The 26,449-nt window shown below is 42.1% G+C and overlaps 2 protein-coding genes across 2 annotated transcripts in view; both read right to left on the bottom strand.

Annotated features, from left to right (window-relative positions):
- The window catches only part of B3GALT5 (beta-1,3-galactosyltransferase 5), a 116,389-nt gene extending 93,088 nt beyond the window's left edge, over positions 1 to 23,301 (bottom strand). The window contains exon 1 of the mRNA XM_074325253.1: positions 22,976 to 23,301. The gene's annotated coding sequence lies outside the window, so the exon portion shown is untranslated. The remainder of the gene's footprint in view (positions 1 to 22,975) is intronic.
- A 123-nt stretch (positions 23,302 to 23,424) lies between these two features.
- Positions 23,425 to 26,449, bottom strand: part of SH3BGR (SH3 domain binding glutamate rich protein) — a 48,886-nt gene continuing 45,861 nt past the window's right edge. Inside the window, exon 8 of the mRNA XM_019716697.2 lies at positions 23,425 to 23,873. The gene's annotated coding sequence lies outside the window, so the exon portion shown is untranslated. The remainder of the gene's footprint in view (positions 23,874 to 26,449) is intronic.

Here is a 26,449-nt window from a genome sequence, read left to right on the forward strand (position 1 = left end):
CAATCTTTTGGAAACCATATCCACCATCTGTGAGCATTTCCCTGTGTGACTGAAGGAAGACCCAGTGGCTCAGCGCACTGCCGTCAAGAGAACTGAGCACTTGAGCTGGAAGCCTCCTGCTCAGTGTTTCCGTCTCCTGGTATTGTTTTCTTCAGACACACACCACAAAACCCATCCATTTTCCCATCTTCACTTCCTGACATTTTCAGAATGAGGGCTGCTATTGATTTTGCCCTTAAGCAAAGTATGTTATTTCAATTCAAAAATACAATCTTATCAACAAAAAGAATGGCTGGGCACAACAGCAATCTCTATACTTGTCATTAATGATTTAAAACCAAAGATTGGAACCCCAAGAAATCACAGGGTTTCTGCCCAGAGAAGCTGCGTTTCTTTGCATTGAGTTGATTAGATGTATATGGCCGCCATAACTGTCAACTTCCCTCCAGCTGTAGGCAGGAAGAGTAGAGACCACACACGCAAAACCCCAGTATAAGTTTGCTTTTCATTTGTAAAGCCTGTTCTTTCTTTACTTCCTACTCCTTTAAATCAATTAGGGAAAGAACCTCTGGCCAAAAAAATGAAGACAGAAAGCCATGCAGCTGAAATCAGTGTCTCCAGAGTCAGTCTGATGCAACAGAAGCAGCTCTTTTGGAATTACCGCTGTAGCCTCAGACATCTCAAAGTAGCACTCAGCACTAAATGAATCCATGAGAGTCCGACTGAAATACAGTGGCCAGCACAGAGGGAGCACTTGATGTGAGGTCTTTGCACCTATTCACTCATTTATCCCTGGAAACACTGTCAAGTAGATGCTATCTTACCCATTTTACAGATGAGAAAACTGAGGCATAAAAGAGTTGTGAGATTTGCAATAACTTGCCAAACATCACAAGCAGCAGCAGAACCAAAAATCAAAAGTGAAGCTGTCTGACCCCCAAATACTTGCTCACAACTGCCAGACTATGATGTCTGCCTATGCGTTGGCATCAGGAAAATGTGGAAATAGACTTTAACCGAACTGTTTGTCCTTGAAGTCTGTGTATGAATCATGAAGGGAAAACACAATGGTTTGTTGGGTGTTTTAATACTGAAAAGTGGGGTAAGAATTTGATGGACCTGATACCTGAAAAATCTCTGTTTGGGAAATAACTTTTAGCCAAGAGTTACATTGAAACTATCTAATAATTTCATGTTGTGGGGACCAACCAGTAGAAATGGACATGGCCAAGGCATTGGAGCAGGATCCTGGAGGCCCCTGGTGAAGATGAGGGCTAACCCTTTAGAGGCTGGATTGTGAGGCCGTGGAGAGCAGGGTGTCCCAGGGAGGAGCCAGGGCAGCAGACCACTGACTCAGTGCCACAGAATTGCTAATCGATTTGGCCAAACCAGTGCGTCCCAGCGCAGGTCAGCACCTCCAACCCACCCCGTCCTTACTGCAGTGTTGTCTGCCACCCTGACCTTTGGTAGCAACTGCTCGCCTGCGTTGCACACCCACTCGGAGGAGATGAGTGGATATAAAACTTTAAAAAACACTGGATCCCCACAAAGTTCTCTTTTTTCTCCAAAAGATTCCCACCGCTCAAGAAAAAGGCTCCAGACTATCCTATGGGCTTCATGGAAATGTTGTTTATGGTGGACCCAGATAATTAGTCCAAACTTCCACAAGGTCCCAATTAATAATTAGTTCAGTGGCAAAGGTTGATAACACGGAAAATGTACGTGAATTGCTAACATCCAGATGATGATTTTCTGATTTTTAACAGTCATGATATGACAAACGCTGTGTCCCAGAGTTACGGGCTGACTCTCAGACTTCACTGTAGCAGGATGTGACCTACATCAGTGGCCAGCAAGGCTCTGCCGACCCTGCAGACGCCGTCTGGAGAATGTAAAAATTCTCCCATCAATGAAATCACCCCGGCTGTTTGGATAGGAAGCCAATAAGCCTGACTTTCGGAGTCACACAGTGAGTCTGAGTCCTGCTGCTACAACTCACTAGCTTGGTGACCCTAGAGAGGCTACTTGACTTTTCTGAACCTCTAGTTTTCCTCACTAGAAATTCAATTCTGTAAAAATAACACTTAGGTGTTAAGGTCATTGGAAGGTTAAATAAGACAATATATGAAAAATCTTTTCAAGAGTATCTGGCACATAGTAAATAGTAAGTATCAGTTTCCTTTTCTGACCACGAAATTCATTTAACACTTATGCTCAAGGCACTGTGCTTCAGGTCGCAAAGATGAATGACATATGCATTCTGTCCCCCAAAACCTGCGATCTAAATTCTCCTACTTGGAGTTCCAGTGAAGATGGCACAGCAGGTAAACACTGTGCTCACCTCCTCACACGACCACATCAAAATTACAACTAAATTACAAAACAACTGTCACTGAGAAGCACCTGAAATCTAGCTGAACTGATATTCTACAACTAAGGACATACAGAAGAAGTCATCTTGAGACTGGTAGGAGGCGCAGAGATGTGGAACAGACCTGTGTGTGATCATTGAAAATTGGGAGGGATATCTCAGCAACATATATCCCTCCACCCCAGAGGAGCAAGGGGTCCCAGCGCCACACCAGGCTACCGAGTCCAGGGTCCCAGTGCCAGAGAGAGAAGCCCCCATAATTTCTGGTTGCGAAAACCAGCAGAGATTGTAGATGAGTGAGACAGAAGGCAGCTGCATTCCCAGGTGCTTCTCTTAACAGGACCGCGCACGGACTTAGCTATGGAATCACTGGCTGTGAGCTCCAGCACTAGGGCAGCAGCTGGAGAGGAAACAGGGACACATGGGGGCCTGAGTTGTCTGGCTTCGGGATGGGGGCTGGTGGGGTAGCTTTCTCCCGGACTGAGGAGCTGGCAGAAGCCATTGTTCCTTTGTTGAGCCCTCCCCTCCCGGCATGCAGATGCAGGCGGCCACCATATCTGAGTCTCCATCAAGCTGGCTGATGGCGTTCATTCACCACACCCAGGTGATTCTGAGACCCTGCTCCTCCTAACTTTGGGGCACACCCAAGCCGCTTCCAGTGGCTTTTTCGTACAAACCGCACACCTTGACTCATGATGCAGACTTTCCTAAGGTCTCTCAAAGGTTCGAGGAACCCAAACAATCAGCATCTGGCTTGAGCGTGTCCCTGTACCTCTGGCAGAGCAACTGGCCTGGTTAGTGGCTTGGCCTCTCAAGGCACTTCCAAGCACAGCAGGGGTGGTGGTCATCTGTGTTTTGCTTTGTGTCTCCTGCCAGGTGGCCCCAGGTGGGGAATGGGCTGCAGCTGAACTTGACCTGCAGTGCATCCCCTCCCTGGTGGCCCTGGAGCTGATGCACCCTGTGGCCAGCTTCAAAATAAGCTGCAGCATCACCCAGCCACCTCCAAGGACAAAACACCCAAGGGGCAGATTGAGCAGGCACCAGATCTGCTGAGGCAGATCTTCCTCTGTAGGGTGAGAACCACAACTCCTCCACTGTAGTCATGGCCAGTCCTCACAACCAATGAGCCCAAGGGTCAATCCTTTTCAATGACATGCCAACAGTAACTAAGGCTCAACTACAAAATGAGGGCACACACACACACAGGGACACATCTTGAATGCATAGCTCAAGTGACAAGGAATACTGCACCACTGAGCCCCACACACTCCAACTCCAAAAGGCCACTCTACTAAGACCAGGACACATAGCAGCCCTACCTAATACATAGAAACAAACACAGGGAGGCAGCCAAAATGGGGAGACAAAGAAACATGTCCCAAATAAAAGAACAGAACAAAGCTCCAGAAAAAAAACTAAACAAAATGGAGACAAACAATCTACTAGATGCAGAGCTCCGAACACCAGTTATAAGGATGCTCAGTGATCTCAGGGAGAACTTCACACAGAGATAGGAAACATAAAAATGGAGATGGAAACCATGAAAAAGAGCCAGTCAGAACTAAAGGATACAATAATGGAAATGAAGAATACATTACAGGGAATCAATAGATTAAATGAAGCAGCAGAATCAACCAGTGATGTAGAAGATAAGGTAGCAGAAAACACCCAACCAGAACAGCAAAAAGAAAAAAGAATCCAAAACATTAAGAGTTTAAGGGGTCTCCGGGACAATATCAAGCATATCAACATTCGCATTATAGGGGTACCAGAAGGAGAAGAGAGAGAGCAAGAAATTGAAAACCTATTTGAAGAAATAATGACAGAAAACTTCCCTAACCTAGTGAAGGAAATAAACATACAAGCCCAAGAAGTGCAGAGAGTCCCAAACAAGATGAACCCAAACAGACCCACAGCAAGAGACATCATAATTAAAATGCCAAAGGTTAAAGACAAAGAGAATCTTAAAAGCAGCAAGTGAGAAACAGTTAGTTATGTACAAGGGAGCCCCAATAAGACTGTCTACTGATTTCTCAACAGAAACTTTGCAGGCAAGAGGGACTGGCAGGATATAATCTGAGTGACGAAAAGCAGCAACATATAACCAAGATTACTCTACCCAGCAAGGCTGTCATTTAGAATCGAAGGACAGATAAGGAACTTCCCAGACAAGAAAAAGCTGAAGGAGGTCATCACCACCAAACCAGTAATACAAGGGCTCTTAGAGGGACTTCTTTAAGATGGGAGGGGGGTTAAGGACGGGTTAAAGGGGAAGGGATTAAGTACAAATTGGTTGTTACACAGTAGTCCTGGGGATGTAGGGTATAGCATAAGGAATATAGTCAATAATATTGTGATAACTATGTATGGTGTCAGATAGGTAGTAGATCTATCAGGGTGATAGATGGGAATGGGGTTGGGGGCAGGGTGAAAAAGGTGAAGGCATTAAGAAATACAAATTGATAGTTAATACAGTAAGGGGAATATAATCAACCGTGTTGTAAAGATCATGTAAGGTGCCAGATGGGCACTGGACTTATCAGGGGGATAATTTCATAGACTGTGTAGATGCCTGACCACTGCGCTATGTACCTAAAGCTGAAGTAGAATAATATTGAATGTCACCTATAAATATAAATATATACATTTAGTCACTACATACCTATATATAGTCACGGGTTGCAGAGCACAACATAGGGAATATAGTCGATGGTATTATAACAGCTATATAAGATGTCAAGGGGGTAGTAGCTTGGGGGAGGGGAATTATCACTTTATGAGGGGTTTAAATGTCTAACTATTATGTTGCTTTGTACACCTGAAACTAATAAGAAAACATTTTTAAAAAGAATGAAATCTTGCCATCTGCAACAACATGGATGGACCTAGAGGGTATAGTGCTGAGTGGAGTACGTCAGGCAGAGAAAGACCAGTGTCATGATTTCACCTATAAGTGGAATTTAAGGAACAAAATAAACAAAGAAAACAGAAAGGAACGCATAGATACAGAGAACATTTAGATGGTTGCCAGATGGGAGGGAAGTTGGGGGTGGGTGAAAAAGAGGAAGGGATTAAGAAGTAGAAATTGATTGTTACAAAGTAGTTACAGGGATGTAGGGTACAGCATAAGGAATATAGTCAATAATATTGTAGTAACTATGTATGGTGTCAGATGGGTACTAGATCTACTGGGGTGATAGATGGGAGGGGCTTGGGGGCATGGTGAAAAAGTTAAAGGGATTAAGAAATACAAACTGATAGTTACAAAATAGTCATGGGGATATAAACTATAGGGAATATAATCAATAATATGGTAATAACTATGTATAGTGCCAAGTGGGTGAGGGGTCACTTTATAAATGTATATAATTTTCTAACCACCATGCTGTACACCTGTAATTAATGTAAAATAATATTGAATGTCAAAAAAATAAAATGAAATGCAAACAAATATATAAATTCTACTATTTGGTATTTACTCAAAAGAAATCAAGACATTTGTATACAAAAAGACTTGTCCACAAGGGTTCATGGAAGCTTTGTTCAAAATAGCCAAAAACTGGAAACAACTCAAGTGTCTATCAACAGATGCATAAATAAACAAACTCTGATAATCCCCTAATGAGCAATGAAAAAGAACAAACTGCTGACACCGGCACCAAGGAATGAATATCCAAATCATTTTGAGAAGAGAGAGAGGTCAGACAGAAAAAGAGTAAATAGTTGTTTTATTCACTTATATGAAGTTCTAGAAAGGGAAATGTGTCAGAAAACAGTAGTGGTTGCCTGGTGGTGAGTGGAGAGGACGGATTCACTGCAAAGGAGCACAAGGGAATTTTATGGGTTGATAGAAATGTTCTGGATCTTGATGGGGTGTCCCCCACATATTGACAAATGTGTCAATATACACATTAGTCAGAACTCATCAAACTGTACACTTAAAATATGTGCCGTGGTATAATAAGAAATATATCTGTCTTTGTCTGCAGTTCCTGGCACAGAATTCCTAAAACCGGTGGAATTTCCTGAGTAATAAGACTGTCTTTTGTTATTTACAATGAGCGCCTCTGGATCATGAGATAAGTCATAAGGGGTAGAGAGGATTTAAATAGCTTTTAGGTTGGTGCAAAAGTGATTGATTGCATTGGCAAATATCTTCTCCCATTCAGTAGGATCCCTTTTTGTTTAATTGACGGTTTCCTTTCCTGTGAAAAACCTTTTTAGTTTGATGTCATTCTACATGTTTATTTTTTCTCTTACTTCCCTTGCTCAAGGGGATATATTAGTAAAAATCTTACTCTGGGTGATGTCTGTAAAGTATCTTCCTACATTTTCTTCTAGGAATTTTATGGTTTCAGATTTTACATTTAAGTCTTTAATACATTTTGAATTTATTCTTGTATATGGTGTAAGGAGGTGGTACAACTTCATTTTTTTGCATGTGTCTGTCCAGGTTTCCCAGCACCATTTATTGAACAGACTTTCTTTACCCCACCGTACATTCTTGCTTCCATTGTCGTAGATTAAATGACCATATAGGCATGGATTTATTTCTGGACTCTCTATTCTGTTCCATTACTCCAACCAAAATGCCCATCAGTAGATGACTGGATTAAGAAACTGTGGTACATTTATATAATGGAGTATTACACAGCCATAAAGAAGAATGAAATCTTACCATTTGCAACAATATGGATGGACCTAGAGAACATTATGTTAAGTGAAATAAGTCAGACAGAGAAAGACAAATACCATATGATCTCACTTCTATGTGGAATCTAAAGAAAAGAATAAATGAATGAACTAATCAGAAACAGTCTGAGAGACATAGAGGAAAAACTGAGGGTTGCTAGACAGGCGGGGGGGTGGGGATAAGGGGGAAGGTGAGGGGATTCGAAAGCACAGTCAGTAACCACAAAATGGCCATGGGGATACAAAAGTCAGTTTGGGGAATGTAATCAATAGTGTTGCAAAGATTTTGTAGGGTATCTGATGGACACTTGTTTCATTAGGGAGACCATTTCAGGGATAATGTAGATGCCTGATCACTGCACTTACACCTGAAGCTGAAGCTGACAACTACAATTTTATATGTATGTGTGTGTGTGTGTGTGTGTGTGTGTGTGTGTGTGTGTGTGTATACACATACATACATACATACATACATATATATATATTTACAAGAAGTGGAGTACAGCATTAGGAATAAAGACAGTGGGAATGTAATGGCTGTGTGCGATGTCAGAGGGGTAGTGGATGGGGGAAGGGGGGTTGTCACTGTGTGAGGGATATAAATGATAAATGTCTAACTATTACATTGTTTTGTGCACCTGAAACCAGAAAAAAAAAGTTTTAAAAAAAGTAATTGTAGTTTTTGCAATTATCTTTAACCTTTTAAACCACAATTACTTTTGTACCAAAGTAATAGTTGCCAAAAAACTGACCACGATTAGAAGGTTAGAACTTTCAGGAAGAAGTAAAACTGTCATTATTTGCAGATGGCATGATACTATATAGAGAGAATCCCAAAGATTCCACCAAAAAAATTTAGAACTGATAAATGAATTTAGTAAAGTAGCAGGATACAAAATTAATATTCAGAAATCAGTTGCATTTTTATCCAGCTATTAACAAACTATCAGAAAGAGAAATTTAAAAAACAATCCCATGTAGAAGTGCATTTAAAAAATACCTAGCAATAAATTTAATCAAGAAGGTAAAAGACTTGTATGGAAAAAATTATAAGACATTGAAGAAAGAAATTGAAGAAGATACAAATAAATGGAAATGTATACCGTGCTCACAGATAGGAAGAATTAACATCATTAAAATGTCCATACTGCCCAAAGCAATCTCTGTCAAGTACAATGGCATTTTTCACAGAACTAGAACAAATAATCCTAAAATTTATATGGAGCCATAAAAGACCCCGCATAGCCATGGCGACCTTGAGAAAGAAGAACAAAGTTATAGGCATCACACTCTCTGATATCAAACTCTACTACAAGACTATAGTAATCAAAACAGTGTGGTACTGGCATAAAAATAGACACATAGATCAATGGAATGGAACGGAACGGAACGGAACAGAATACAATAGAATAGAATAGAACAGGGGAGCCCAGAAATAAACCTGAGCCTATATGGTCAAGTAATCTACAACAAAGGAGGCAAGAATATACAATGGGGTAAAGACAGTCTATTCAGTAAATGGTGCTGGGAAAACTGGTCAGATAATGCAAAAAAATGAAACTGGACCACCTTCTTACTCTATATACAAGAATAAACTCAAAACAGATTAAAGACTTAAATGTAAGACCTGAAATCATAAAATTCCTAGAAGAAAACATAGGCAGTAAACTCTCTGACATTGCTCTCAGTAATATTTTTTTCTGATATGTCTCCTTGGGCAAGGGAAACAAAAGGAAAAATAAACAAATGGGACTACATCAAACTGAAAAATTTTTGCACAGCAAAGGAAATCAACAAAATGAAAAGACAACCGACTGAATGGGAGGAGATATTTGCCAGTGATAAATCTGATGACAGGTTAATATCCAAAATTTATAATGAACTCATACAATTCAACACCAAAAAACAAACAATCCAATTAAAAAATGGGCGGAGGACCTGAATAGACATTTCTCCAATAAGGACATAAAGATGGCCAATAGACATATGAAAAGATGCTCAATGTCACCAATCACCAGAGAAATGCAAATTAAAACCACAGTAAGATACCATCTCACACCTATCACAGTGGCTATCATCAACAAATCAATAAACAAGTGCTGGCGAGGATGTGGAGAAAAGGAAACCCTCGTGCATTGTTGGTAGAATTAAAAATTGGTGCAAACAATGTGGACGTTCCTCAAAAAATTAAAAATAGAGCTTCCATATGACCTAGCAATTCCACTTCTGGGTATTTATCCGAAGAAACACAAAATACTAATTTGAAAAGATATGTGCGCCCCTGTGTTCACTGCAGCAGTATTTACAACAGCCAAGATATGGCCTAAGTGTCCACCAATAGATGATTGGGTAAAGAGCTGGTACATTTATACAATGGGATATTACTCAGCCATAAAAAGAAATCTTACCTTAACAATATGGATGGACCTAGAGAACATTATGGTAAGTGAAATAAGTCAGACAGAGAAAGACAAATACCATGTGATCTCACTTATATGTGGAATCTGAAGAACAAAATAAACAGCAACAACAGAAACAGACTCGTAGGTGCAGAGAATAAACTGATGGTTGCCAGATGGGAGAGGGATTGACGGGACGGGTGAGAAAGGTTGAAGGGATTAAGAAGTACAGATTGGCAGTTACAAAATAGTCACAAGGATGTAAAGTAAGCATAGGGAGTATAGTCAATAATATTGCAATAACTATGTATGGTGCCAGGTGGGTACTAGACTAATCAAGCAGACTCACTGCATAAATTACATACATCTCTAACCACTGTGCTGTACACCTGAGACTAATATAAAATAATATTAAACGTCAACTGTAATTTAAAAATTTAAAAAATGTTTAATGTTAGAACCTTTAGCCCCACCACCACCCCCACCTCCAGGCAAGGGAGAGGAGCTGCAGATTGGGTTCAAGCACCAATAGCCAATGATTTAATCAGTCATGCCTGTGTAATCAAACCTGGATAAAAACCATTCAATAAGATGAATTTGGAGATTTCTGGTTGCTGAACACACAATGCCATGAGAGTGGCGCCATGAGAATGGTGCACCCCGACTGCACAGGGGCTATGCCTCCACACGTGGGACTCTTCTGGACCTTGCCCTGTCTACCTGTTCATCTGGCTGCTCATTTGTATCTTACAGAATAGATTGTAATCAAAAGTATTACGCTTCCCGAAGCCCTGTGAGTCGTTCTAGTGAGTTGTCACTAGAGGGCGGGTCATGAGAACCCCGGGATTTGTAGTCCACCAGACAGACATGCAAAAATCCTGGGACCCCACTTGCAGTGGCATCTGAAGAGGGCGCAGTCTTATGGAACTGAGCCCCTAACCTATATAGGATCTGAGCTAACTCTGGGAGTTAGTGTCAGAATTTACCTATAAGACATCCAGTGGGTGTCAGAAAATTGGAGAACTGGTTGGCACTGGGAAAACAGCACAGGTACATATTATTGCAAAAATTAAACCTCAATGAAGTTAATTTAAAAAGAAAAACCTGCAACCATGCACAGGATTTTCAAACTGTACTCTGAATTGAATCACTTTGTGGAGGAGGGGTGTTAAAGTCCCAGTAAATACACTGAGAGCAGCTCACCTTCCTTCTGATTTTTATACTGGAGGTACATTTGAACAAAGAGATCGATGACTTGAAAAAATAAAGAGTTTTTCTGAAAACCACTGATCAGGAGGAAAGAGCTGTCATCATGCGAGAGGCTAGTGAAAATGCCCTGAGTGGTCAGAGTCCGGAGTAAATACTTTATGGTGAGAATGCTGAGGAAAGCATGATGACATATGTGACATCAAGCTGGGCCTTAACATGTAGGTAAGATTTAGGCATATGGGCATTCCAGCTCGAACAAGCAAAGATTTTGATAGCACCAACAGGATAGCGTTGGGAGTACATGACGTTCTGAGAAGCCACATATCACCCCAACAAGGAGCACATCCATTTGCCTGCGAAGCTGCCATTTGGGCTCATCAGGGACAGATTTCTCGCTCCCCTTCCACCCACAAACTGGAGGCTACAATCACCTGAAAGCTCACTCACACATCTGCTTGGGCTGGGCTGTTGGCCAGAACCCCACACACAGCCTCGCCAAGTTGCCTGGGTTCCTCACAACATGGCCACTGGGCCCCAAGGGCCAGCATTCAAGGGGAGAAAGCCAGGAGGGTGCTGCATCCCCTTATCTAACGGGCACTGGGAGACCATATAGCATCACTTCTGCCACATTCTCGTTATTAGAAATAAGTCACTAAGACCTACCCATTTTCAAAGGAAGAGAAATGGGACAGCACTTGTGGGCTTGTTGGAAGAGACCCACATGTGTGAAGAAACTCCCTCTAAAAGACATGGAATAGGAAACAAGTTCAAGGACGATAGTTCAAGAGACACTGTGGAAGGTGAGTTAACAGGGCACAAGGCTGGTAAACAGGAGTCAAAGACAATGCCAAGAGGAGTTCCAGTCAAGATGGCACAATAAGTAAATGCTGTGCTCACCTCCTCTCACAACCACATCAAAATTACAACAAAACTATGAAACAACCATCCCTGAGAATTACCTGAAATCTAGCTGAACTGTGTGTGACCATTAAAACTCGGGAGGGATATCTCAGCTACATAGGTCTCCCCAGAGGAGAAATGGGTCCCAGCCCACACCAGACTCCCCAACCCGGGGTTCCAGTGCCGGGAAGAGAAGTCCCCATAATTTCTGGCTGTGAAAACCAGCAGAGATTGTGACTGAGTGAGACGGAGGGAGGCTGGAGTTCCAGCCGCTCCTCTTAAAAGGACCGCGCGTGGACTTACCTGCAGAATCACTGGCTCTGACCTCCAGCGCTGGGGCAGCAGCTGGAGAGGCAACAGGAACACATAGAGGCGAGGGGTGAGAACTGAGCTGTCTGTCTTCCAGGTGGGGGCTGAACAGGCAGCTTTCTCCCACACTGAGGAGCTGGCAGAAGCCATTGTTTCTTTGTTGAGCTTTTCCGCCCTCCTGGCGTGCAGACACAGGTGGGGGCTATATCTGAGTCTCCATCAAGATGGCTAACACCATTCATTCACCACGCCCAGGTGATTCTGAGACCCCTCCCCACCTAACTTTCGGGCACACCCAAGCCACTTCCAGTGGCTTTTTTGTACAAACCACCCAGCTTGGCTCATGCTGCAGACGTTCCTCGGGTCTGTCAAAAACTTGCAGAACCGAGACAAGCAGCATCTGGATTGGGCATGTCCTGTACCTCTGGCCGAGCAGCCCTAAGCCCGGCACTAGCAGCAGCCGGCCTCGGTTTGAGACTTAGCCTCTGTCGTGAGGGACGGCCTGCGGGGTCTCAGCTCCCGCTCCCCACATAAGAACGCAGGATATGGTGAGGCCAAAAAGGAACACCCACAGAGCCAAAGGCAGGGGAGTCATATCACTATAGTCTCACTGGCAGCTGGGTTGGAGGGACAGGAAGCAGGAGCCACACTGTCTGCAACCCACCACCCTAACTGCGATCCGCGTTTGCCAGCCACCATCTTCTTGCTAGCCCCCATTTCCTGCTAGCGTAACCACAGCAGTTATATTAGTGGCCAATGGCTCACTGATTACAGCTGATGGCCAACTAGCCACAGCTGATGGCCATCCAATCACAGTTGATGGTCATTTACTACCTGAGCCAGCACCTTTCCACGTGAGGCTGAGAGCCTAGAAACTGTACTCCTGGCTCTGTCCCCACACTCCAATCCTACAGGGTCTCACCTCACAATCTACGCGACAAGCGTCTTCTGCGAGGGGCCCTGTGCGAGGAGCCTGGAGGTGAATGCAATATCCTGGACACAGCCAGGCTCTCTGGGCACAGCCAGGGTTTCTCAGGGCACCACCAGTCCTTCTGGGCACAGCCAGACTTCCTGGGCTTCTTAGGGTACCACCAATCTCTCTGGGCACAGCCAGCGCCTCTCAGGGCACTGCCACTCTCTCTGGGCACAGCCAGACTTCCTGAACACAGCCAGGGCCTCTCAGGGAACTGCCACTCTCTCTGGGCAGAGCCAGACTTCCTGAACACAGCCAGGGCCTCTCAGGGAACTGCCACTCTCTCTGGGCACAGTCAGACTTCCTGAACACAGCCAGGGCCTCTCAGGGAACTGCCACTCTCTCTGGGCAGAGCCAGACTTCCTGAACACAGCCAGGGCCTCTCAGGGAACTGCCACTCTCTCTGGGCACAGCCAGACTTCCTGGACTCAGCCAGGGCTCTCAGGACACTGCCACTCTCTTTGGGCTCAGCTAGACTTCCCGGGCTCAGCCAGGGCTCTCAAGGCACTGCCACTCTCTCTGGGCCTCTCAAGGTACTGTGCTGGAACAACAGCGACTCACAGTCAAGGTGCTTACATACTCTCGATGGCTGCCAGTCAAGACACAAAAGCAAACATCTGCCAGTTCCACTACATGGTGGTGTGTTCCCAAGCAAACAGTCAAGCGGTCCATTAAATTAGGGATGGAAGGCAATTCCCTATAGTCCATTGTCATTCGCCAGGGCTGTCCTGGGGGTGAGGGACGACCTTGACCTCACCCTCATCTCCCACAGAGGACTCAGCAAGCGTTACCTCCTGGGACTACAAGTCCTGCATCCGGTCTGCCTCAGCAAGCACTTCCCAGCCCACAGGGCTGCAACGACCTTCGCTTTCTCTAGCCTATGCTGGTGGGAGAACCATCCATGTCTTCCCACCCCTCCACGGGGGTCCAGCTGCTCCTCCTGGTCTTCTTGAGACTGAGTGTTCATACGCACAAATTGCTCCACTGCCCTTCAGAAAGTTTTGGCCAGCACTGTACCCTGCTCACGAAACTGAGCTTTCATACATATAAACTGCTCCATTACCTTCCCGAGAGTTTCGGCGAACACCACACCCTGCTCATTGCACCATTTGTCATGCAGGGCGGCATGCAGAGTCTCTGGTCCTGCTCCCCACATAAGAACACAGGATATGGCTAGGCCAAAAAGGAACACCCACGGAGCCATAGATACAGGAGTCATACCACTATATTCTCACAGGTGGCACTATAGTCTCACTGGAGGCTGGATCCACACTGTCTACAACCCACCATTCTAACTGCAATCCATGCTTGCCAGCCACCATCTTCTTGCTAGCCCCCATTTTCTGCTAGCGTAGCCACGGCAGTTATATTAGTGGTCAATGGCTCACTGGTTACAGCTGACGGCCAACTAGCCACAGCTGATGGTCATCCAATCACAGTTGATGGCCATTTACTACCTGAGCCAGCACCTTTCCATGTGAGGCCAAGAGCCTGGAAACTGCACTCTTGGCTCTGTCCTCACAGCCTCTCAAGGTACTTCCAAGCACAGTGTGGGTGGCAGCCATCTGTGGTTCACTTTGTGGCTCTGGCCGGGTGGCCCCAGTTGGACACAAGCTACAGCTGAGCCTAACCTGCAGTGGTTCTCCTCCCAGGTGGCCCTGGGGCTGGTGCACCCTGTGGCCAGCTTCAAAATAAGCTGCAGCATCACCCAGCCCCCTCCAAGGACAAAACACCCAAAGGGCACACTGGGCAGGCACCAGACCTGCTGAGGCAGATCCTGCTCTGTAGGGTCAGAACCACAACTCCTCCACTGTAGTCATGGCCAGTCCTCACAACCCACCCATCCAAGGGTCAATCCCTCCCACTGATGTGAAAACAGAACCAAGGCTCAACTACAACAGGAGGGCACACACAACATACAAGGGACACACCTGGAGCACCCTGCTCAGGTGACCAGGAAGACTGCAGCACTGAGCCCACAGCACACCAACCACATAAGGCCACTCCACTAAGACTGGGAGACATAGCAGCCCCACCTAATACATAGAAACAAACACAGAGAGGCAGACAAAATGGGGAGACGAAGAAACATGTCCCAAATAAAAGAACAGAACAAAGCTCCAGAAAAAAAACTAACAAAATGGACACAAGCCATCTACCAGATGCAGGAGTCCAAGCACTGGTTATAAGGATGCTCAATGATCTCAAGGAGAACTTCAACACAGAGATAGGAAACAAAAAAGAACCAGTCAGAAATAAAGAATATAAAAACTGAAATGAAGAATACATTACAGGGAATCAAGAGTAGATTAGATGAAGCAGAGGATCGAATCAGCAATTTAGAAGATAAGGTAGCATGAAACTCCCAATCAGAACAGCAAAAAGAAGAAAGAATCCAAAATAATTAAGATAGTTTAAGGGGCCTCCAGGACAACATCAAGTATACCAACATTCCCATCATAGTGGTACTAGAAGGAGAAAAGAGAAAGAAGGAATTGAAAACCTGTTTGAAGAAATAAGACAGAAAACTTCCCTAACCTGGCAAAGGAAATAGACACACAAGCCCAGGAAGCACAGAGAGTCCCAAACAAGATGAACTCAAACAGGCCCACAGCAAGACACATCATAATTAAAATGCCAAAAGTTAAAGATAAAGAGAAACTCTTAAAAGCAGCAAGAGAAAAGCAGTTAGTTACTTACAACGGAGCTCCCATAAGACAGTCAGCTGATTTCTCAACAGAAACTTCACAGGCCAAAAAGGATTGGCTCAAAATATTCAACGTGATGAAAAGCAAGGACCTACAACCACGATTACCTGGCAAAGCTATCATTTAGCATCAAAGGACTGATAAAGAGCTTCCTAGACAAGAAAAAGCTAAAGGAGTTCATCACCATCAAACAAGTATTACAAGGAATCTTAGAGAGACATTAACTCTCTAGTAATTAAAGAAATGTACATTGAAATGACAATGAAATATCTTTTGTCTCTCAAATTAGCAAAGGAATGAAAACAGTGTAGGTAAATTAAAACAATTACCCAAGAAATTTGCATGGCTTTTGATCTTGCAACTAATTCTACCTAATTCCGGGAGTTCCTCCTAAAAAATCAATCATAAATATAAAGAAAGGTCATTCCAAGGACATTCACTGCAGCACTATTTATAATCTGAAAAACTCAATATAAATGTCTAACATTAAAAGATTTTTTTAAATGTGGTACATTCATACAATAGAATATATAGGCATTAGATATGATGTTGCAGATAAATATTTAATTACATAAAGAAATATTCAGAGTCTAGGGTTACATAAGAATAAAATCACAAAACAATTTCTAGCATTCTAATAGGTTGGTGCAAAAGTAATTGCGGTTTTTGCAACTATTTTTAACCTTTTAAACCGCAATTACTTTTGCACCAACTTAATAATTAGCTACAGGAATTATTGTAGACAAATAGTGGGAAAAATACATTAAGACACTAATGGTTATTTCTGGGTAGAGAGGTTATGGATGATTTTATTTTTACCTTTTTACTTGTCTGTATTTTCTTTTAAAACATTATTAAACATATATGACTTTTGGAATTAAAAAAAAACAGAATCTGCACTTACCGTAAAAATCCTTTTGTGACCACCCTGAAATACCATCAAGGTGTCTTGTTAGTGGCTTTGACTTTAGGGTATTTTAAGGTTTAAATCTTTAAGAATCTAGTTAGTTTGGAGAAAACTATCTTACTCCTTAGAGGAAAATAAAACCAGGTTGCACTTCTATGCTTTATTTTTGCTGACTTTAAGGAGAAATTATGTGTGATGTGTTTAATATGAGCTTTATTTTCCTCCCCAGGTACATTTTCTTTCCAGAGATAGACAAATAAAACAATTTTTTTAAATAAAGGGACTACAGATAAACTTGACTTGCTACAAAAGAAGCAAACCAAGATTCATATCCTAGGACTGAGGTGTATTTTGCCTCTTTAAACCATCCCTAGCTAGGAGCCTCTCAGCTGAATCCTCTCAGCTAAAAAAACCTCAAGGGGCTGGTTGCTACCCTGGCGTGTCACTGGGCTGCAACTGACAGCAAGACCCCCAAGGAATTCAGGGTGTGCCCTTCAGCATTGGTGAATGGGATGCACCCACAGTCAACCAGACTGGAAAAGGCAGATGACAATTTTTAGATTTTTTTCACTGCAACCTAAGACTTTGGATCTGAAGCTACTGACCCATTTCTAGAGTACTGTGGGCTGACGGTGGTTCACGTCCCTCTGTAAGCGGACCACAGGGAGCGGCACAAGAATGTGAGAAGGAAGGGAACGGACTGCCCTCTGATGGTCGGTCTAACTAAGAAACCAGTACATGGTGGATCATAGCCCAGGAAGGCTAGTCACCTTACTTCAGGGCCTGAAAGTCTTGACCTTGGCATCAAGTCTAAAAACAGAATACACGGACCAGAGGAGGCCTGGAAAGGAGGCCCTCTGAGGGCAGGGCGTGCACTGCCCGCTGTGTCCACGGAACACAGCCATGGTCAAGGACAGAGAGGAAAAGTTTGTTGGGAAGCATGGACCAGGCTTCAGAGTGGAACGCAAATAGATCTGAGTCCCAACTTGGCCATTGCCAGGCTGTATGACCTTACACACATACTGAACACCCCCCACACACACACACACGCTCCAACTCAGTTTCCTTATCTGTGAAATGAAGGTGGTGTCCCCCTCATCAGGTTACTGAAGGGATTATGTGAAGCCCTCAGGACAGAGCTTGATGCATACATAGCAAGCACCCAACAAATGTTGGAGAATAAAAATACTATGAAACAATAACCAGCAGTCTAATTTTAATCCTATACTGTGAGTTTGATCCATTTGAGCTCCTGAGAGAAGGCAACATGCTCTTATGCTGACAAGATCCATCTGCTGGACCTGAATGAGTTCCCCCCAAGTTATTCCCTGACCCCCAAAACCCCTTCCTGTTACACCCACCTGGCCTTTACAATTTGAATCTTCCACCTCTGAGAGCATTACAATGTCTTTAAACAATCTCCAGATTTCTAGTTCAAAAAAACAACCCAACCTACTGATATATTTTAAAGACTTTGTAACTCATTTTTCTACTTATGAGAAAGTCCTTTCAAAACAAATAGTAAAAAAAAAAAAAAAAAAAAAAAAAAAAGCCAAGTGTCTTAGACAACAATAAAAGGAATGCTTTAGTGAGGATCATGAGTATGTTTCCAAAGATTTGGAAACATGTTTTATTATGACTAGAAGACTTGAAACAGGGAAGGACAATCAGCCCCTTGGGTAATCATGGTTTCTGTTTATCCTTCTTTAGGGAGCTAGAAGCATTTATAGGCTAAAGGAAGATCCCATATCGTTACCAAAATTGTCAGTAGGAGATCAATTGCTAACTGAGTTCAGGCTCTTTCTATGAAATGTGAAGGTGTGAGATTCAAACAATTATTGGTTTTAATCGCTTTGAAGAATGCACAACATTTTGCTCAAAATACATTATCTTGGATAAAAGCACTATTAATGATACGTTAATCAACTGACCAATTAGTGTGGAGGGTTTTTGTCAGTTTTTCCTCTGTCTGGTTGACAGTACCGTAAGCCCACCTTCTGATTTCAACAGTACCCTAACTTGTACACGTTCCCGGGGGCGGGGCTCCGGGGGCAGTGACTCTCTATCAAGAAGCTTGTGTTTTATCACCACCTAATGGTCATTCTCTATTATTACAATTCACTAGGGTCACTTCACTTACCACACTTATACAGGTATAACAGTTAAACTGCTTTTGAAAGAAAACATCATAAATATTCCTCAAGAACCTGGGCTAGGCACAGGCAGTGGCTGACCTTGGCCTGTACCAGAGCCCCCTGCCAAGAGGCCCCAGAACCAGTGGCCAGCTTCAGACCACAGGAGAGAACCACCCAACCACCCAAAGGGCAGACCGGGCAGGCACCAGAGTCCTGCTAAAGCAAATCCTGCTCCACAGGGTCAGTCCCTACACAACAGCTCCTCTACTGTAGTCACAGCCAGTCCTCACACCCAATCAGCCTGAGAGTCAATCCCTCCTACTGACATGCCAACAGCAACCAAGGCTCAACTACAATAGGAGGGCACACATAACCCACACAAGGGAGGCACCTGGAGCACCTGGCTCAGGTGACCAGGCAGACTGCGCCACTTGGCCCCATAGGGTACCTACTACATAGGCCACTCTGTTAAGACCAGGAAATGTAGCAGCCCTACCTAATGCATAGAAACAAACACAGGGAGGCAGCCAAAATGGAAACACAAAGAAACATGTCCCAAATTAAAGAACAGAACAAAGCTCCAGAAAAAGACCTAACAAAATGGAGACAAGCAATCTACTAGATGCAGAGTTGCAAACACTGGTTACAAGGATGCCCAGTGATCTCAGGGAGAACTTCAACAGAGAGATAGGAAACATAAAAATGGAGATAGAAAACATGAAAAAGAACCAGTCAGAAATAAAGACAACAATAACAGAAATGAAGAATATATTACAGGGAATCAACAGTAGATTAGATGAAGCAGAGGACCAAATCAGCAATTTAGAAGATAAGGTAGCAGAAAACATCCAATCAGAACAGCAAAAAGAAAAAAGAATCCAAAAAATTAAGAATAGTTTAAGGGGCCTCTGGGACAACCGCAAGCGTACCAACATTCCCACTATATGGAGACCAGGAAAAGAGAGAGAGCAAGGAATTGAAAACCTATTTGAAGAAATAAAGACAGAAAACTTCCCTAACCTGGCAAAGGAAATAAATATACAAGCTTACAGTGTTTCCCCAAAAATAAGGCCTACCCGGACCATCAGCTCTAATGCATCTTTTGGAGCAAAAATTAATATAAGACCTGGTCTTATTTTACTATAATATAAGACTGGATATAATACAATATAATATAATATAACATAACATAATATAATACCGGGTCTTATATTAATTTTTGCTCCAAAAGACGCATTGGAGCTGATTGTCCGGCTAGGTCTTACTTTTGGGAAAACAGGGTAGGAAGTGCAGAGAGTCTGAAACAAAATGGATGCCAAGAGGCCCACACCAAAACACATCATAATTAAAATACCAAAGGTTAAAAACAAAGAGAGAATCTTAGAACCAGCAAGAGAAAAGCAGTTAGTTACCTACAAGGGAGCTTCCATAAGACTGTCAGTTGATTTCTCAACAGAAACTTTGCAGGCCAGAAGGTATTGGCACAAAATATTCAACGTGATGAAAAGCAGGGACCTACAACCAAGATCACTCTACCCAGCAAAGCTATCATTTAGAATCGAAGGAGAGATAAAGAGCTTCCCAGACAAGAAAAAGCTAAAGGAGTTCATCACCACCAAACCAGTATTACAAGGAGCCTTAGAGGGACATCTTTAAGACCAAAAAAGAAAAAAAAAAATCCAAAATAATAAAATGTCAATAACTACATATCTATCAACAATTATTTTAATTGTAAATGGATTAAATACTCCAACCAAAAGACATAGGAGGGCTGAATGGATAAGAAAACAAGACCCATACATATGCTTTCTACAAGAGACTAATTCTGGATTGAAAGACACACACAGATGGAAAGTAAAGGGATGGAAAAAGACATTTCATGCAAATGGAACAACAACAAAAAGCTAGAGTATCAATACTTGCATCAAACAAAATAGACTTGTGTGCATCAATAGACGAGTGGATTAAGAAGAGATGGTCATATATACAATGAAGTATTGCTCAGCTATAAAAAAGAATGATATCTTGCCATCTGTAACATGGATGGATATAGAGTATTGTGCTGAGTGGAGTAAGTCAGACAGAGAAAAACAAATACCATATGATTTCATTTATATGTGGAATCTAAAAAAAATATATATAAACAATCAAAACAGTAACAAACTCACAGATACAGAGAATATTTTAATGGTTGCAAGGTGGGGGGGGCTGGGGAAATGTGTGAAAAAGGGAAAGGGATTAAGAGGTACAAATTGCCTGTTATAAAAACAGTCACAGGGATGTAAAGCACAGCATAGGGAATATTGTCAATAATACTGTAATAACTGTATGGTGTGAGATGGGTGCTAAGGATGATCATTTCGTTAGGTACATAAATGTCTTATCTCTATGTTGTACACCTGAAACTAATATAATATTGTATGTCAACTGTGATTGAAAAATAAAAAAGTATTTAGAAAAAGCCTTTGTACACAATACATTTCATTCTTTCTATAACTCTCACATTTTCTCTAGAAAACTAAGAACTCAATGACAACCTCAAAGCATCCTTATTGCATATCTTGGGTACCAAATGAGGATTTCAACCCCAAGAAATCTGAGGAAACCCCAGAGGGGAAAAAGGCAGAGTGGAGAAGGGAGCATTTATTGTTCAGTAGTTAGAAAAAAGTCACTCGAATTTTTGTGTACTCACTTTTCCAATTCAAAAATAAAAAAGAAATTTATTTTGAATGTTAAAGCGTCCCATAGACAAATAAATCAAATTCTATGAACCTCTACTAACTTCAGATCATGACATAATTATACACAAATCATATAATTATTCCATTTTCTGGTCTTGTGTCTTTTTGCAGAATGATTTTGCTTGTTCATTTGGGTTTTTCTTTATCCTTTTTTACATATGCATAATGCTGTTTAGTTTCCAGAAATTGTCTATACTGATAAAGTGTGTGGATTTTTTAAATTATATTTTGATATTGTGCATTCCATATTTGGGGATTTTCCTCACTGTGCCCCTGGACCCACTAGCTATTGAGGGTTAAATTAAATCTGCAAGAGAAGTGAAATTATTTATACAGTATGATTGAGCTAGTGATGTTTGCATTTGAATGATATTTTAAAGAAAATGAAATGTGAATAAATAAAAACAATATCCTAGTATATTCTGACTATATTCATTTTCTGACTGCAAAAAGACAATATAAGAAAAAAAATAACTCAATTTAAGTAAGATGTCTGGTTTGTTATCTTTGCTTATTATTAGCACAAATATTTATTTTCATTTTACAATGTGAGAAATGGGAGGAAAATTGGCACCTAGCTAAACAAATCTCTCTCACCAAAGAACTGAAAGTCAGCATAAAGAAGAGCAAAAAGCTTAAGGCCTTTTTGTGCATGGAGTTGTTATAAAATTAAGCATGCTTTTTTTTTTTTTTTTAAGATTTTATTAGGGAAGGGGAACAGGACTTTATGGGGAAACAGTGTGTACTTCCAGGACTTTTTTCCAAGTCAAGTTGTTGTCCTTTCAGTCTTAGTTGTGGAGGGCGCAGCTCAGCTCCAGGTCCAGTTGCCATTTTCTAGTTGCAGGGGGCGCAGCCCACCATCCCTTGCGGGAGTCGAACCGGCAACCTTGTGGTTGAGAGAACGCACTCCAACCAACTGAGCCATCCGGGAGGCAGCTCAGCTCAAGGTGCCATGTTCAATTTTAGTTGCAGGGGGCGGAGCCCACCATCCCTTGTGGGAGTCGAGGAATCGAACTGGCAACCTTGTGGTTGAGAGCCCACTGGCCCATGTGGGAATCGAACTGGCAGCCTTCGGAGTTAGGAGCATGGAGCTCTAATCGCCTGAGCCACCGGGCCGGCCCTATGCATGCTTTTTAAAATGGGACATAATTTAGTGCAATGAAGTACAAATAGAAATTAATTTTTAATTATACAAATTTTCACTTTACCGTAGTCTCTCACCTTTTCAGCAAAAGGAGAAATGTTTTTAAAGTAGCCTATATCAACGATTTGGAACAAAATAATCTTAATTCTCTTCAAAATGCCTCTTTTTATTACTAGAGTAGCCAGAAAAGAGCTGTTTTCTGGAGTTCCTGTGATCCACACAACTTCTGCCACCATAGAAAAAAACATTCCCAAATGACAAACGGGCTTAGCTGTAACACCTATGAGCAGACTCTAGAGGAGGAAAGGTTTATGGCCACTCCCAGTCGAACTGCCACCATTGTCCCTAACTCAGAAACCAGCGAGGAGTACAGAAGCAGCACTTGGGGCAAGAAAAATACAAATAGCACATTCACCGACAGGAGAGGGATGCCAGCACAATCTTCCCAGAAAGAAAAAATATCTGGGAGAAACACCATCAAACCTACCTGGTGAACATGGGTCAGAGCTGGACCAGATCATGGGAAACAGACACTCTGGAATCAGGAGGCAAAATCACAGAGCACATGGCAGCCAAGGCTGCAAATCAACTAACGGCAGGAGAAAAAGCAGCAGCCACTCTTTTCTTCGCAGAAGCGGGCAAACGTCGTTGGGTTGCAAATGTATTTGTCCTTAATATTGCCCATATACATGTGGATGACAACATTACATTTAGATAAGGCTTCAAAGAGGATCACACAGCAGTATGTATGACACAAAACACGACATAACAAGACAATCAGCGTCATCTGAATACACAGACCAAATAATCAGTACAACAAAACACACCCATCCCAAAGCAAACAGGAAAGTTCTGCTGAGGATTCGGAAGTGGCAACAGACAGGCTGAGTTCTGGCATACACAAGTAGAAACCAAAAGTAAAGACACTGACGCTCCTTGGGACAAGACAATTGCTATTAATCTTTATTTGTATGCTTGTTCTCTGGAAAGCTCTTCGTTTTCTAAGCTAGTTCTGAGACAAGTAGCATAAGGCACATACTAAGAAATACTTTAGTCATTGCACAAAGAGAAGTTCTATATTTTGAAATCATTTTTTTTTTCAGGGTATTAGTAAGATCTATTCATGCAAAGCAAAAAGAAAAGGAAAAAATTAAGCAAAGGCCAAAAATGTCAGGCCCATGAAGGTATACGTGTGTTGTCTTCACATTTAATTGAACGTTGCTATGACTCAGTAGATAGCTCCACGTACATCTAACCATAGCAGCTAGTAAATTCCTCGGTGAGCCCCGGATGTACTGAGAGGTGGGCTAGCTTCAGGCCAAAGCATTTGGTTGAGTTTGGTTTGTACGGAGAAAGTTGCAATGTTGCTTCATGGCTTGGGTTTTCTAAAAGAAAGGGAAAATATTAGGGAGAAGAGAGACAGAGGATGTTTACCACAATCATTATTTATCGTGCAATAAAGGGAAGTTATTGCCTTTTATTTCATACACCACTATTCATTAGTTCCCAAGTGCAAGGAAAGGAAATTGAATTTTTCTCTTGGAAAACCAGACCAGGTTTGTATCTTTCTCTGTATTAGCACGTATTGAACACCACAAGGAAGTCAACATCTGTAATTAGAGTTCCCCCTCTGCATTTTCATGGAGAATGGAGAGGCTGGATTTACAGCCCAGGTCTGGAGGGGCCCACTTCAATGTTCCATGGCTAGCCTAAAGCACAGTATTGTAGCGGCCTTTCCGGAGGTAGAATTCAGTCTCATGCTGTGTGTTATTTCTCCTGAGCCATCAAATGAGCATCGATTTCAAACACAGGAAATAAGCATTCTTTCATAGCTCCATTCTTTAGGTTCTCCCTAAAACCATCTTTTCAAATAAAACGTCTGGACTATCCATGAGCTATGAGACAGGATGTCTGACTGCCTTGCCAGGTTGCATCTTAAATGATAATGAATCTCCCCCAGAGTGGGATTGAGGGAGCTGTCTGACTAGCTCCTTCCAGCATTCTGACCTCACAACAGACTACTATGAACTGGATTCCAAACTAGAAGTCATCAGAAATACTGGCGTAATGTGCTGGCCCCAGCTGTAGTGGCCTTTTTTTGTTTTTTGAGTCAGCCTATAAAGCCATCTGGCTACATGAAGGATTGTCTGTCAGCCACAGCACTTCACATGCAATTTTTTTATAATTACCACATTAAAATTGCATAATTCTTAAAGAACTTTACAATCACAGTAAATGGAAATGGATTTAAACAGTACATATGAATCTTTTACTGTGGGTATTTGTGTTTTTTTCTTTTGGTATAAGGATAAATATCAGCGTATTTTCCTTTCCAACCCTTCTTCAGATAGGAGTTCTAAACGTGAACTTGCTGATTTTCTTTTTTTCAAAAATGGGTCCCAACCCATTCTTTAGAAATAGGATAAGGGACAGTAATAAGACTTACAACAAACTTCTCAATAGTAACAACAGAAGAAAGTGAAAAACCAAATAAAATAAAAAGGATCACATCCCAAATGATAACATTAGGTCTTAAAGTCGAAATCTATGTGTCCAGAACATGAAAGAAACTACCTGGGAAAACATAAAATGATAGGCTAGATTCACTATGTAATTTAAATAAATGAGTGATGAAACTTTCATGGTCCAATAATAAATTGTGATGGCTACTCTCACCAGCACTAAAATTTCCTAAAAATGTATTGAGCTCTAAGATTTTATATTAGCTTTTTATGTCTAAGCATGAGTATGTTAAGAGGAGAGGTTCATACTATTCAAATTGGCCTTTGGTACAAAAAATGCTGCCATTTCTTAGCTGATATTTACAAAGCACTGGAGATTTCTTTTTCCTTCCCCAACTGAACCACATCCACCTTTCACTAGACGGACTCTGAGCTCTAACACAAAGCCTTACTGAAGACCTACTGTGTGCCTGGGTACTTACTCCCTCATTCTCTCCTTCTTCCCCAGCACCCCTGATATCAACAGCCCCAAAATCTGTCTTACATGCGTCAGTGGAGGACAGTAAGGAGACTAAAAAATTTTTCTTAATTTTAATTTAAATTTTTAAAAAATAAACGTTATAGCACCAGAGCAAGCTATAAGCCTCACTGCCCTAGAGAATAAACTGCTGTCTCAAATTTGGTTGTAAGGTCAAATAATATTAATAGTACATTTACATACGTTTTTGCTACATACCTTGTAAAAGCAGATATTTTTGCAGCACTTAACGAGTTTTAGATGTTTTTACACACACCATCTTATCTACATGGCCCACAACATTTGAGCGTTTCCCCCATGTCCCCAATACCCACTGTCACGTGATGCTACCAGTACCTTATTAATGTATTTATGTGGCACTCACCAAACTGTTAAGAATAACGTAATTATTTTTCATCAGCAGCAGATGTTTAAAACTACACAGCAGCAAGTATACTTGGTGAAACACCATAACCACAGTGTTTCTACAAGAGTGTTCTGGTTAATATTTAATAAATGAAAATGTAGTATCAAGTTCTTATCACTAAATCTCTAGCAGCCATAGTTGTCTTTCACGAACAACAGCTGGCTTTATGGTGTTTTACGGTTATAATGTGCTGCCATCATTATGGACATCAATGGTCATTCTCCTACAAATACGTAAGTCTACTGGTCACCAGAGGAGTGAATGTAATAGAATGCTGACGACAGAACCCTGACTGTGCTTTCACGTAAATAATGGCCACAAAGAGGACAAGGAGAAAATACATACAAAACAAACTCTTCCTCACAGTTACCCTTTTCCTAGAATTCACATCAACCATAGGCTCCCATGCCCTAGTGCCTAGGCAATGGGTCCAGTAGAGATCACCAGCCTTGTGGCTCCTGAAAGGGGCAGCCCCAGGCCTTGGGAAGAGAGACAGAGAGACTGGAACTGGAATCCACTTCTCCGAGCACCAAGTGAAATGCAGTATTCAGAGCA

Source organism: Rhinolophus sinicus, linkage group LG01, assembly GCF_036562045.2.
Source record: "Rhinolophus sinicus isolate RSC01 linkage group LG01, ASM3656204v1, whole genome shotgun sequence".
In the NCBI taxonomy this organism is placed as follows: domain Eukaryota; kingdom Metazoa; phylum Chordata; class Mammalia; order Chiroptera; family Rhinolophidae; genus Rhinolophus; species Rhinolophus sinicus.